This window comes from Enhydra lutris, unplaced genomic scaffold (genome assembly GCF_002288905.1).
Source record: "Enhydra lutris kenyoni isolate GAN:26980312 unplaced genomic scaffold, ASM228890v2 scaffoldscaffold4, whole genome shotgun sequence".
Lineage (NCBI taxonomy): Eukaryota > Metazoa > Chordata > Mammalia > Carnivora > Mustelidae > Enhydra > Enhydra lutris.
Genome location: NW_019154088.1, coordinates 39,532,887 through 39,546,739, shown reverse-complemented (window position 1 = coordinate 39,546,739; position 13,853 = coordinate 39,532,887). Strand labels below are relative to the sequence as shown.

General features: G+C 32.9%; 1 protein-coding gene across 1 annotated transcript in view; it reads right to left on the bottom strand.

Moving 5' to 3' along the window:
• The window catches only part of LOC111140630 (leucine rich repeat and fibronectin type III domain containing 5), a 136,167-nt gene extending 123,960 nt beyond the window's left edge, over positions 1-12,207 (bottom strand). The window contains exon 1 of the mRNA XM_022492827.1: positions 12,036-12,207. The gene's annotated coding sequence lies outside the window, so the exon portion shown is untranslated. The remainder of the gene's footprint in view (positions 1-12,035) is intronic.
• Positions 12,208-13,853: the final 1,646 nt, after the last annotated feature.

Below are 13,853 nucleotides of genomic sequence, written 5' to 3'. Positions count from 1 at the left end.
AATGTATTTCCTACTTACTTCTAGAGTCAGACTAGAAATTAGATTGATCATTCTATTTCCAGTTATCATAAAGATTTTGTATTTAAATATGCCAAAATCAAGATTTATGAAAGTAGAGGACATTATTCTGGAGGTGGAAGAAATTCTAAAAAAATGAATATTATTTCATTTTGAGGGTTTCAAAGCATAATCCTGCCCTTCCCCAACACAAATAAAAAAAAAAAAAATAAGCCATGAGTTTACATAATGGTATTTTAATGCAGACTACAATGTAAATTGGGGAAAAAAGAACACATTAAAGACAGTCAGACACTGGGTTAGGTTTTGATGAGTTCCATCATCACGATCCATTAAAAACTTAAACTGATTATTGCAATAGAAACTCCATATAATGTTCACTACAAAGAAAATGGTATAAAGTATAATTGTGCTTCTATAGTTTTAAAAAGTGTATATATCCCAAATTAGTACTTACCATAAAAAGATCTAAAACAAACATCATCCACTATGGCAAAACATGAGAAACAGTTCCCTTAAAGTCCAGAAAAATGTAAGAATGGCCACATTCACCATTTGCATTGATCACTGTTTAAGAGATCTCCTAACCTGTTCAATTAAATAATAGAAATATAATACAAAGGAAATTGTAATAATGCTATTTGTATAAATACATAAAATTATATAATTATAAGAACCACTGCAAATAACTAAAACTAATATGAGTTTATCAAGGTTGCTTAGAAAACATAAGGATAAAATACAACATTACTTTACAGACACAATCTTTTAAAAAAATATAACATTTTAAAAGCTCATTCATAAAAACACAAAAGTTTGTGAAGAAATAGAAAAAAATGCAAGACATATAAGGAGAAAGAAATACTTTATTATAGGACCTGAATAAGTTCATTGATAGATAAATTTAATATTAATTTTTTTAAAAAACTATGTTTTCCCAAACCAAAATAAAAATTACTACAGCAAATGTAACTCCAGTAAAATTTAACACATGATTTTTTTTCACCAAACTTGCCCATTCCCAAAATTGAAACAGAGGAATAAAAAATAAAAAGCCAACATTATTAGCCAATGAAATCTTGAAGGAGAAACAAAGGCAGTAGATTCATTTATTTTACAATCAAAACTTGTAAGTAGAATAATTAAATTACAGCATGGTACTTGTGCAGGTATGATGAGAAGAACAATAAGACAGAAAAACCAAGAAATATGTCTGTGCATATGTGAAAGCTCTGGTTATGGCAGCATTAGAGTTTCAATTCAATGGAGAATGAATGGTATTTTCAATAACCAGCATTAGAACAATTGGTTTTCAGTATGGAAAAAAAGAAAATAGAACTGAACTTTACTCCAAACCCATGTTAATTTCCACACTATATAAAAAATGTGAAGACTTTTAAAATACTAAAAAAAAAAAAAAAATAAGAAAATATCTTTATTTCTTCAATAACAGAGAATAGCTTAAACAATGCAAAAAAAAAAAAAAAAGGAAAAAGAAAGAAAGAAAGAAAGAAAGAAAGAAAGAAACTCCACATTCCCCAAACCAAAAGAAACAGTTGATAAATTTGCCAAATTAAAATGAAAATATTTTATCTGGACAAGGACTTGCTGGGGACATTCCCTTTCTTGGAGCTTGGGATCCTTCATTCAAATTCCTCTTTGTAAAAATGATTTACTTTCTCACTGTACTGTCCCTTAAAATTAAGATCTGTAATTATTAGATTTTAAAAAATCTGATGAAAACTTAATGACAATAAAATACAGTGAATTCAGAGATCCATCCTATGTATGAAATGTTAAATGTGGTGGCAGCTTTATATTTAAAAATTATCTCTGGGTTACTAGGTAAGCCCCAGATTGCTCACAGACCTATACTAAGTACGATGTAGGAAAACTCTCAGTTGACACCATAAAAGAGGGTATTTAATGGCCATCTCCTCAGTACAGTTTGAGGCAACATAATCTCATCCACATCACCACTACTGTACCTGCAGACTCTCTGAGGGAGGTGCTGCTTCCCCTATCTGGATGGGAAAGGGTCAAGTTTCCTTGGGGACCAGCCAGCTGTAGCAACAATTCTATAATCCCTACTCTACTTTTACTTTAGTGTATATAAACAACTCTTGAGTGGGTAAAAAATACAAGCTATATATTATTCCTCACTTATGCCCTTTTGAGTGTCAAGGGTCTGGTGCAGGCATTATAACAAAGCTGTGTATTATCCATTATCTTATGAGTTTGTGTCTCATTTAGGAAGAAAACAACGTAATTCCTACCTCAACTCCTGAACTTAACTAGTCCTTGATGAATACGGTAAAACATCATTAAAGTGAAAGCACTAGCCATAGATTAGGGGCAATTTTATATAACTCAAGAAATCCACAAAAGACTAGAATGCAAAATACATTTTTAAAAAAGTACTATAATCTAATAAGAAAAACACAACCTAATATAAAAATTAACAATGGACTTTACCAAAAAGGAAATCTGAAAGACCAATAAACTCATGCAAAGATTCTCAATTTTATTAATAAACCAAGTAAATACAAGTTAATATGAGAATGAGAAACCATTTCATATCAAATATGGGCATTACATATATAGTAATATCTCATAATATATAAGGAATTTATTTAAAATCTGAAACAGAAGAAAGTTCAACAATGAAACTGTGGATACATTTATATCCCCCTCCCCCTTTTTTTAAGACTTTATTTTTTCAGAGCAGTTTAACATTCATAGCAAAATTGAGGGGAAGGCGAAGAAATTACTCATCTACTCCCTGGCTCACACATGTAAACACTCTTCTGTTATTAATAATCTCCACTATGATGGGATATTTGCTAAAAATAATGAATGAAAACTTGATATACCATAATCACCGAAAAACCCATACATAGTCTATATTTTCATTCACTCTTGGTGTTCCACATTCTATGGGTTTGGACAAATATATAATGACAGATATCCATCATTAAGGCGTCACACAGAGTATTTTCACTGCCCTAAATCCTCTCTGCTTTATTTACCCCTATACCCCTAAACACTTGGCAACCACCAAACTTTTTTGTTGTTTTTGTAATTTTTCCTTTCCCAGAGTGTTATGTAGTTGGAATCATACAGGATGTAACCTTTTCAAACTGGCTTCATTCACTACCTAATAGGCATTTAAGTTTCTTCCATGTCTTTCCATGGCTTGATAGCTCCTTTCTTTTTAGTCCTGAATAATTTCATTGTCTGGATGTACAGTTTCTTTATCCTCTCACCTACTGAAGGGCATCTTGGTTGCTTCCAAGTTTTGGCAATTATGAGTAAAGATGCTATACAAATCTGTGTCCATATTTTTGTATGGACATATGTTTTTAAGCCTTTTGAGCAAATATCAAGAAGGATGATTGCTGGATCTTATGGAAGAGTATGTTTCATTTTGTAAGGAACAGGCAAACTGTCTTCCAAAGTGCTGTACTGTTTTGCATTCCCACCAGCAGTGTATGAGTTCCAGTTGCTCTACATCCTCAGCAACATTTGCGTTGTCAGTGGTCCAGGTTTTGGCCATTCTAATAGGTGTGAAATAGCAGCTCATTGTTGTTTTACTTTGCATTTCCCTGATGACACATGATGTGGAGCATATTTCATATGATTTTTTTTTTGGACCATCTGTATACATCCCTTGGTGAGGGCTCTGATCCATTTTGAGTTAAGTTTTGTGAAGGTTTTAAGATCTGTGTCTAGATTCATTTTTTACATGTGTATGTTCAGTTGTTCCTAAACTGTTGAAGAGACTCACTGCTCCACTGTTCTGCTTTTGTTCCTCTGTCAGAGATGAGTTGACTATATTTATGGGGATCCATTTCTGGGCTCTCTATTCTGTTCCACCGATCTATTTGACTATTCTTTCACTAATCCCACACCTTTTTTATTACTGAAGCTTTATAGTAAGTAGCTTTATAGTTAAGTTTTAAAGTTGGGTAGCATCAGTCCCCTAACATTTTATTCTTCAATATTATGTTGGCTATTCTGTGTCTTGTGCCCCTCCATATGAACTTTGGAGTCAGTTTGTTGATATTCATGAAATAACATCCTAGTATTTCGATTGAGATTGAATTGAATCTACATATCAAATTGGGAATTAATGACATCTTGACAATATTGACTTCTCTCTGTGAACATGGAATAGTTCTCAATTTTTTTGTATGTACATTTATGCTATTTTAATGTTTTACTTGCATGAGATCATTCTATAAATTCCAGAATTCACAATTTGGAGATCATATTATATTACCTATTTGGGTTTGTGATACAAGATAATTTGTATAATTTTGATGAGAATTACTTTCAGCTTTATTCTTATTTTCTTTTTTTTTTTTTTAAAGATTTTATTTACTTATTTGACAGAGATCACAAGTAGGCAGAGAGAGAGAGGAGGAAGCAGGCTGCCTGCTGAGCAGAGAGCCTGCGGGGCTTGATCCCAGGACACTGAGATCATGACCTGAGCCGAAGGCAGAGGCTTTAACCCACTGAGCCACCCAGGAGCCCCAACATGTGTAATTTTAAAGTAAATCCCTGAGATCGGCTGTTTCACATGAGTATTTTGCATAAAAGGGCATTGCAAAATGTATAAATAAATGGTCTTTTGGCTTATTTGGAGTAGACTAATTAGACTTTTTCATATCATGGTATATCTTATAGACTGAAGTTTCTATTTTATTAATGTCTGCACTTATTTTTGAAGGTAGCTCAAGAAATATCCTGAGAAACAAAAGCATTTAAAAAAACCCATTTCAACAAAATACTTGCCTAGGTGTAGAGGAAAGACTTGATAATTTCTGAGGTCTAATTACTTGTTCATGTGGGTATCATGTGACAAAAATAACTATAAAGATAATACTAAGACTGGAGAAAGATGAGCTGGACTTAGACTTGATGATTGCTAGATTCTTATTAGATATTTTCTTCAATATCTTACTTATTTATCATTATGATCCATAGTGAGATATTATAGATCCCTATACACGAATACCCTTGCACAAGAAGTCATATATATGGATTTTGTCTTCAAATGAAATCAGGTAAACCACTGAGAAATTGCCCACAAACCATAGTAAAGTATTACCAAAGGATTTTAAAGAATGTCTCTATACCTTTAATAAAAGTTGCTTACATATTAAGAAGAATAGAGAACAAACCCAAGAAATGATTCAGATATTGGATTTCTGCTGGACTCATTATTATGTGACTCATTCTTGGATACCAGTTTCCAGACTGGAGACATTTGAATATAACTACATCAACAAAATCCATGATTGCCATAGGTCTATCTCATCATTATTATAGTTAATAAACAGAATCATTCTTTAACTAAACCTGACCTAAAATTTTAAGTTTCACCATTTCATTTCAGGATACATATGAGAAATATTGAAAAATGTTCCAAAATATAACCTTAAGAGAAAATATTACATTAAAATTATATACAATTACATATAATTTTTGTCAGTACTTCCTTTTCAGTCATCTAAGTAGAGAATTCTCCTTACAAAAAGTTTACTCTCTTTTTCTGTCTCCTTATAAATAATGAATGTATGTTTTCAACTGTGGATTATTTCTGCATTGAAGTCATTACTGTGGTAGGTATTGAAATAATCTAAAAGGCCATCATGTTGCTGTAATGGAACTCTATCTTCAAGACATAAATAAGTAAGCAGGTATTAAAAGGTTATTTGTTTTTCAGATATTAAACAGTATGTTAAAACTTAAGGCTTTAGAACATTAGTCCATATTTGCATACAAGTGATCAAAAAGAGAGCCAAATTCTTATTATGGATTTAAAATTAATTGCCTAACACTAAGGCGAACAGTCACCTTAAAAAAGTTGCTTTCACCTCAGCAACAAAGCTTTTACCTCAGTTGCCAAATCTTATGCTCCTGATATTTTGTATAAATATAGGGGGAAAATGCTTTTGTATGTCAAGTAAATTACACCTTCAATATTCCTAAAGACTGAAGGTTTAAGATTAATTAGACAAATGAAACTAAGCTACTACCTGCCAATTCACAGTCATCATTCAGGTTTACCTATGTAATGAGGATGATGGAAAAGGTAATCATTTGAGACTAACCTATCTATCTCCTCCTACTTGTCCACATTCCCAACTGGTGTGTTTTACTTATCCCTTCTGGGTGATAAAATATCTTCAGGGTTCTCCAACATTCTAGATATTAAATACTTCTGTGTCAAAACCATATAATCTAAGGTAACTGTCTTAGATCTCTAAGTTAACACTTTTCAAAATCAAATCCCTAGGTTTTCCTAAACTATTAATGTTTCCAGCTGGTATTGATATGTCTACAAAGTCCCTAATTTTTTTTTCACACATCTTTCCATGTAGTTCTATAATTTCATTGTGCATTCCCCTTCATAAATCATTAGTAATATTAAGTTAGTGTTTATAATCAGTGTGGCCTACACAGATTCTTCTAGTCTGTGAGTTTCTTGCTGTAGTAAATCATAGATTTTTCTCTAAATGAAGTCTTTGTACCCCCAATTGTCTTCCTTGCTATAAAGTCTCCTACACTCCGAGATGTAAACTGAGATGTCTCAGTTTACCCAGAGAATTCTAAATCTGACATATGTTAAAATACCCCCAGTTCAACCTACAGTGATATAAGGGAAGTTAACTAGACATGAAACAGGGTGGTCATCACAATAACTGGGATAATAACTTGGGTTAAGTCTGTACAAATTGTTTTTTTTTTTTTCCTATGAGTTCCATAGCCAATGCTTTGCAATTAAGATTGTTGCCATACTTTTAATGTCAGTTGCCAGGAATACTCTCCACATGACATCAATCTCTCCTGGTCCTAAATGTAAAGTAATCACCACCTCCTAAAGCAAAACATTTATTCCGACTTCATCCCAGGGCACTTCACAGTAAGAACTATAGTATAGTATATTGTATAGTATAGTATCACAGTAAGAACTATTAGCAACCCACAGAGCTGACACTAACAGTAGAGAGAGAGAGCAGTGGCCTTTCTACATCAAGTATTGCCAGCTAAGACATTTTTAGTTTTGGTGTCAGTACTTAAGGGCTTTTGGGAGAACTGTGCATTATCTCTCTAGCTTCTGGAATTTTTACCTAAGTGAGACAATACATCAGCACATTAACAATATTCCAATGTTGAAACCTATCTCTAAGGCTAAAATTCTACTTATACTAAGTAGCATATATTTGCATAATCTCAGATGGAAAAACTTCTTTTTCCACTGAGCTTACAAGACTATTTGTAGCTTTCCATCACTAGTTATCTTATGGTAGTTATTTTTGCATTGTACTACCTTTATCTTGCCTACTGATCTATAGTTACTTTTAAACAAAAATTCCAATTGGATTCATTTCTACCTGCTTCATAACAATAAGGGCAGGGTCTTGATCCATTACCTATCAGAAACTAAGACCTTGAGGAATGTAGCCAAGACTAGGAAGGGGAGAAGGTAGCAGTATAAAGGCACTGGAAAAGTAAACACCAACTGAGAATGGCAAGCTTGCAATAAAACTGGGTCAAACTCTGACATCAAGAAAACCCAAAACGAAGAGATTTCATCATTGATGCTTAAAAATTTTATGACATTTGATGTCCCTGAAACCCCCACAGTGGGGCGGTGCTGGGGAGAAGGGGGAGAGGGGCTCTAGGCCTATGTTTATAGTGCCTAAAAAATAAAAAGAGATTTCCATGATAAGCAAAATGGACATGGATCACGGCCTTATTGTGCTTATATTCTGCAAGGGAGGTCAACATTAGATAACTGCACGAAGAGACATAAACCTGCAATGAATTTCAGTTATACAGTGCTGTGAAACCATATGGTAACAGGACATGATCGGGTCAGGCAGAACAAGAAAGGCTACCTTCAGGAAGAGACTACTGTGTTGAGATACCAGGCAAAAAGGAGTTGGGAATGGTGATCTGTTGAGGAAGAAATAACCACATGCAAAGACTTTGGGGGTAGGTCACATGATGTGGAAGAAGGACTGAGTGACCTCTATACCTGGAATGCAGGAAAGGTGAGTAGCACCGTGTGAAATAAGTTGGGGACAATTAGAAAGTGCTAAACCACTCGAGCATAGTAAACCATAATGAGGAATTCTGTCTATATTCTAAGAGTAATAGTCTTTAAAAAGGTAGGACATGTCAGTTTGTACTTTGTATTACACTCTCCGCCTGCCTATGGAGAATAGGCAGAATTGGTGCATTGAAGCGTGTGAGCAGATAATTTAGGAAGCCTCTGGACTAGCCCCATGGAGAGATTATGGTAGTTGGGACCAGGGTACTAACAGACCCAAATGGAGAAAAATGGATAAATTCAAGAAAAATTTTCCAAGTAAATTTGACTATATTAGGTGATAGAATCTGTAGAAGAAGGGGAAAGGAGAGAAGATGATTCCTATTTTTTCTGGTACACAGTGATATTTTTGGAGCTCAAGAATATCAAAAAGAGGGGTGCCTAGGTGGCTTGGTGGGTTAAAACCTCTGCCTTCAGCTCAGGTCATGATCTCAGGGTCCTGGGATAGAGCCCAGCATTGGGCTCTCTGCTCAGCAGGGAGCCTGCTTCCCTCTCTCCCTCTGCCTGCCTCTCTGCCTACTTGTGATCACTCTCTGTCAAATAAATAACTAAAATCTAAAAAAAAAAAAAAAGAATATTTGGCAAGATGACCAAGAGGTTAGTTAGCAACATGTTAAATTGTTAAATTTAAGGCACTTAGGTAATTAGATATAATTAATTTGGAATTGACTGGCACTGAATGCATGTATTTGTGAGAGTCATTTCAAAGTCTGCCTTTTTTTTTTTCTTTTTAGAATTTCCTTTGAGAATTTTACTCTCTCTTCTTTTTTAAAATGAGCACTGCATGATAACATATTTCCTCTTTGCTCTACCTTTCAGGGCTATTAAACATAATACATTAACCCTTTTAGCATTCATAGTTAACATATTACTTTTTTTCCTACCCAATATCTCTAATTTTCCTTCTGTTTTCTTTCTCTTTTTTTCCCTAACTAGGCTCCACACAGAGCATGCAGCCCAGTATGGAGCTTAAACTCATGACCCTGAGATAAAGACATAAGCTGAGATCAAGAGTCAGACACTTAACTGACTGAGCCACCCAGGGGCCCCTTCCATCTGTGTTTTTATGGCTCAAGCATCTAAGATAATTTCACATATATAAATATATACCCAAAGGTATTAAATGTAAATATATATATATATATATATGGTTGAGAGCCTATTTGTTAAACTACCTCATGGAGATAATATAAGAATCAAAGAAGTTAATATCTATTCAAAAGTACTGGAAGGTGTCAAATGATAATATATTGATTATTATGATAAGTGGTTAAGTCACTGTCATTAATGTTATCAGAGTTGATAATTTACAAGTCTCAAACATAGGGAAATTTGTTTCAGAAAAATAAAAATATTATATATTTAATATCAGTAAGAATACTTAATATTTAGAAGGCATATTAGCTTTCTAGAGAGATTATCATTACTGCTATGTATATAGTAAATTATATACATATGTATATATTTAGACAGACATTCACATTTCCTGTTCAGATATTATTTATTATTTAATTTTATCACACTGCTTTAGTTAAACAAGAAGGAAGAGTAGAAACAGACAAAAGTACTATTTTACTGGCCAAGACTAATTGAAAATGCCATAATGAGAAAAATAAGCATCATAACAACCACCACTACCTCAACTGTCCTATACTAGTAACGAATAGCTATTCCATTGCCTCATTATTTTACTTCTTCTCCATGCTTTATTTCTTCTAAGAAAGTTCCTAGTATTCCATTTATTTTTAAAGGGATTTTAATGGATGTGCTATGAATTTTCAATGAGCTATTTGAAATTTGAGGAACCTAATTAGGAATGTATTTACTTTCTCTTTTTTCAGGGTGATTAATTCCATGCAAGACTTTCAGGCTAATGTTACTCCAAAGAAAAAATAGAAAGGGAAAAGGAGGTTCTACTTCTACAGACTAATGGACTGGTAATTTAAAAATTGAATTAAGCATTAACTCAGAAGAGTCCTTCTCAATATATAAATTATTTCTGTTTAGCCTTCTATTGCCAGGTTAATTAAGTAAATCCTTTGGCCTTGATTATAGTCATTAGTAAATGAAAATGTATTTGAATTCACTAGTCTTGTGATTTACACTAGAGAATCTATGTGAGTAAATATATTTCCTATGTTAACAGCTTTCATAAAGTCAAACGTGTTACTTAGAAAGGTCGCTTTATCTGTGGATAAAAAACAAAAATTTATTAAGTATCTAATTTATTGTTCAGGCATATAAAATCTCTGTAGGCTCTTGTGGGGATGCCTTTAAGAAACAAACCTTATATATCTCTGTATCTTCAAAATGTGTGAAATCAACTCAAGCTTAGTCGGGGTCCTCCATTTCTTTAAAAAAAGCAAAACCTGGAAAAATCTGAAATGTCTCCCTCAAGTTGCTTTACTCAATAAAAAGCACAAGAACAAAAATAGTGAAAGGAATTTTTAAAAGAAATGAATAAATGATGTAAAAAAAAGCATGCAAGGTAATAAAATATGCACAGAAAAAACCTACAGTAAAATAATGATTTGTAATCTATCTTCTGCATAGTCAGACTCATCATCTGATGCTACAGTTATAGCTGTAATGAATTAACTTCAATATAAATTAATATATCCTATTTGTTTATGTCTTAAAAGTAGTCCTACATTACTTTGAGTACATTAGCAACAACATACTGAATACCTGTTTTAAGTATGCAATAGATAGCACCACAATTCAGAAATAAATTCTTAACAACAGTCTCTCTGTTCTCTTAAGGACATAGACCTAACTGTTGATGGCATATTGAAGCTGTAATATGTTGTAAAAGAAAACTAAGATTATTAAGTGTGTTCTACCCATTCTCTTCAAGGAAATTTTAATTGCCAAGTACCTAATTAAAATAAATTATCTAGGATAAATCAAACTTTTACTGTCTATAAAAATGCATTCATAATCATTTTGTATGGTGACATTTTGACGCAAATATATCCTAAGAGAAGCAAGGGATGCCTATACAAGTATTTGGGAGAAGGGAAAAGAGAAATACATCAAATTTGAATGAAATAAACTAGAAAAATGGCAAAATAGTAGGATTATAAGTATGAACTAGGAAAGTCTGAACATTACCCAAAATACTGTTTTTACTTTTCAAATCCTATAAATATAAACAATCAGATGATTATTGTATTTGCCTGATATATCTAGTAATTAAAAAGCCCAAAGATAAATACGCAGCTGGGAACTGGTCTGGGGGTGGTGTATAATATATTACATTATGCATCTGGTAAAATTCCTTCATGTCCCAATTTCAATCCACGTCCCTACCTGTGATTTCTCTTTTATTTTTTAGTACGCATATTTATAATTTGCCATAAACTCCCCTTCAAGGACACAGAGAACACATCACTCCGTAAGCCAACCAATCAAGAGAAATGTCATTTCCTGCACCAGTCCCTTACCCTCCATATACTACTGGAGATGACAGTCATAGAAAGGGAACTCGGTATTTAAGAATCAAAAGACCAGAGACTTGATCCCATCTTCTTAATTCATTAGATAAGCAACTTTAATAAAATATTTGGTCATGCTGAATGCATTTGCTCATGTGCAAACATTATTATTTTAATCTCTCCCCTCTCTATGTCTCAAAGCTGTAAATATGAATCATGATAATCATGTGAAGCAATCCTGAAAAAAATCTCAGAAAACCCCACAAAGATATAGGTTATCAACATAAAAAGTAGTAACTATGTCTCCAGAAAGATAAAAGTCAAAAAAGTGAAATAGTCAGTGATGAATAATCCTGGTTTTAATTTGTACATTAATTTGCAAGATTTCCAGTTAACCTCCTCTAACTATTTTTTAAAAGCACTGGCAACAATCAAACTGAATGTAGTCAACTTACTTCTGGAGCCAGAAGAGTTCCTCACTGCTGTGAAGGAGTCAGCACTCTGCCTGGCTGCTGAAGAAGATGGACAGGGTAAAAGCATCTCCAAAGCTGATTCTGAGGATAGTGTCAGAAGGACGCTCAGCTACTACATATCTTCCCAACACCTGGCTGAATGGTTACAGGGACTCTTCAAAGGAGACAAGCACAAAAAAAGTGTATCAAAATATGTTTACAAAGTATCTTTGAAAAATAGAGTTGCTGTGAACTGTGTGATCAATCTCAAAATATACCAGGAATATCACTAAATAGAATTTAAACAGATTTACATAAGAAGGCTCTCTAGTGGCCTAATTCCAACAGATATGTCAGCATTCTGTCTTCCATCTATAGACGTTTTCTTATCTCCTAATTGAAGATAGTTAAAACAACAGAAAGATCTATAATTCAATTTTCTTTACATTTCAATTAATTCAACTTGCAGACTAATGTTAAAAAATTACAAAAGTCAAGAAATGTTTAACCATCATCTACTATGTACCAGCACATGATGCCGGCCAGTCAGCAGTGACTGAAGCTCATAAATTCTGCCCTTACAGCAGCAAATTGTTTTATGTTGCAATGCCTGTATTTCCTTCAAGAAAAAAATCTACTTATTTAAACACATCTCTGTCTATGGAGGAAATACTCAGATGTGTGACTTGTATTTTAACTTTAGGTCAGAAGATTGTTGATTTCTACCTATTTCTGAGAGTCCTGTTAATGTAAGTAATAACTGACCTACCTTTATGGGACACATTATTTAACTTTCTTCCCCCTAACATCTATATAATAATGCCAACTAATATTCAACTACTACCACTTTTAATGCAGAAATAGGCTGCATTTTAAAAATGTTTTTGAAATGAACAAAGGCATTGTAATTTTACTTAAGCCATGACTTATTTTATCTGCAGAAGCAAAAGTGAGGAATAATATAATTCCAAAGGGTATTATTAAGAACCATATAAGATGATACAAAGACAATTTGGGTTTAGTTTATTGTTTCTGCTGTCTCTATTTGTAAAGATGTTGGAATAATCTTATAAAGTTAAAATTTAAGAAGGTGATTATATTGTCCTGAGATGGCTGATATTTAGGGCTTAAAAAAAAAAAAAGTAAAGCTACTGCTTAAAGTAGTAATTTATATTGAAATTACACAAAAATGCTAAAAACCAGTGCACAGATTAATAGTAAAGTGGAATAAAGTTCATTTCAAATTACCTCTATGAATCTGCCAACTGATTCCATCTCTTTAAAAATTATATTTATTACAAAAGAAATATACATCTTAGAGAATTAGAGAATAACTCAGATATACCACATACACACACACATGAATATAAGTCAATCATATGCCAACCATCCTGAGACAGCTATTGTTTGCCTTGTTATTTATTTCTTTCCATGAATATTTAAGCTAATTTTTACATTTTATATGCATGAAAAAAATACAAGAAATACAAAAGCAAATCTCCCTTCAAAGCAAGACATGTACCCCTTAGAAGAAACCAATTTCAAATTTCAGAACATCCTCTCAGAAATACTTTATGCATATATGAATGTGAGTCTGTGTATGGATTTTTATACATCTCACTATTTTGCTCTATTCCTTTTATTTCATACACCATGAAGATCACTCCTGTTTTCTATCATCAACCCTATTCATTTCTATCTGTGAATATCTATCATATGCATACAATATAATCTGCTCATAATGTGTCCCAGTTGAAAATTAGCAAATGCCCAGGATTTTATTATAAGATGATATAACCAATGTCTGTATACATCTATGTA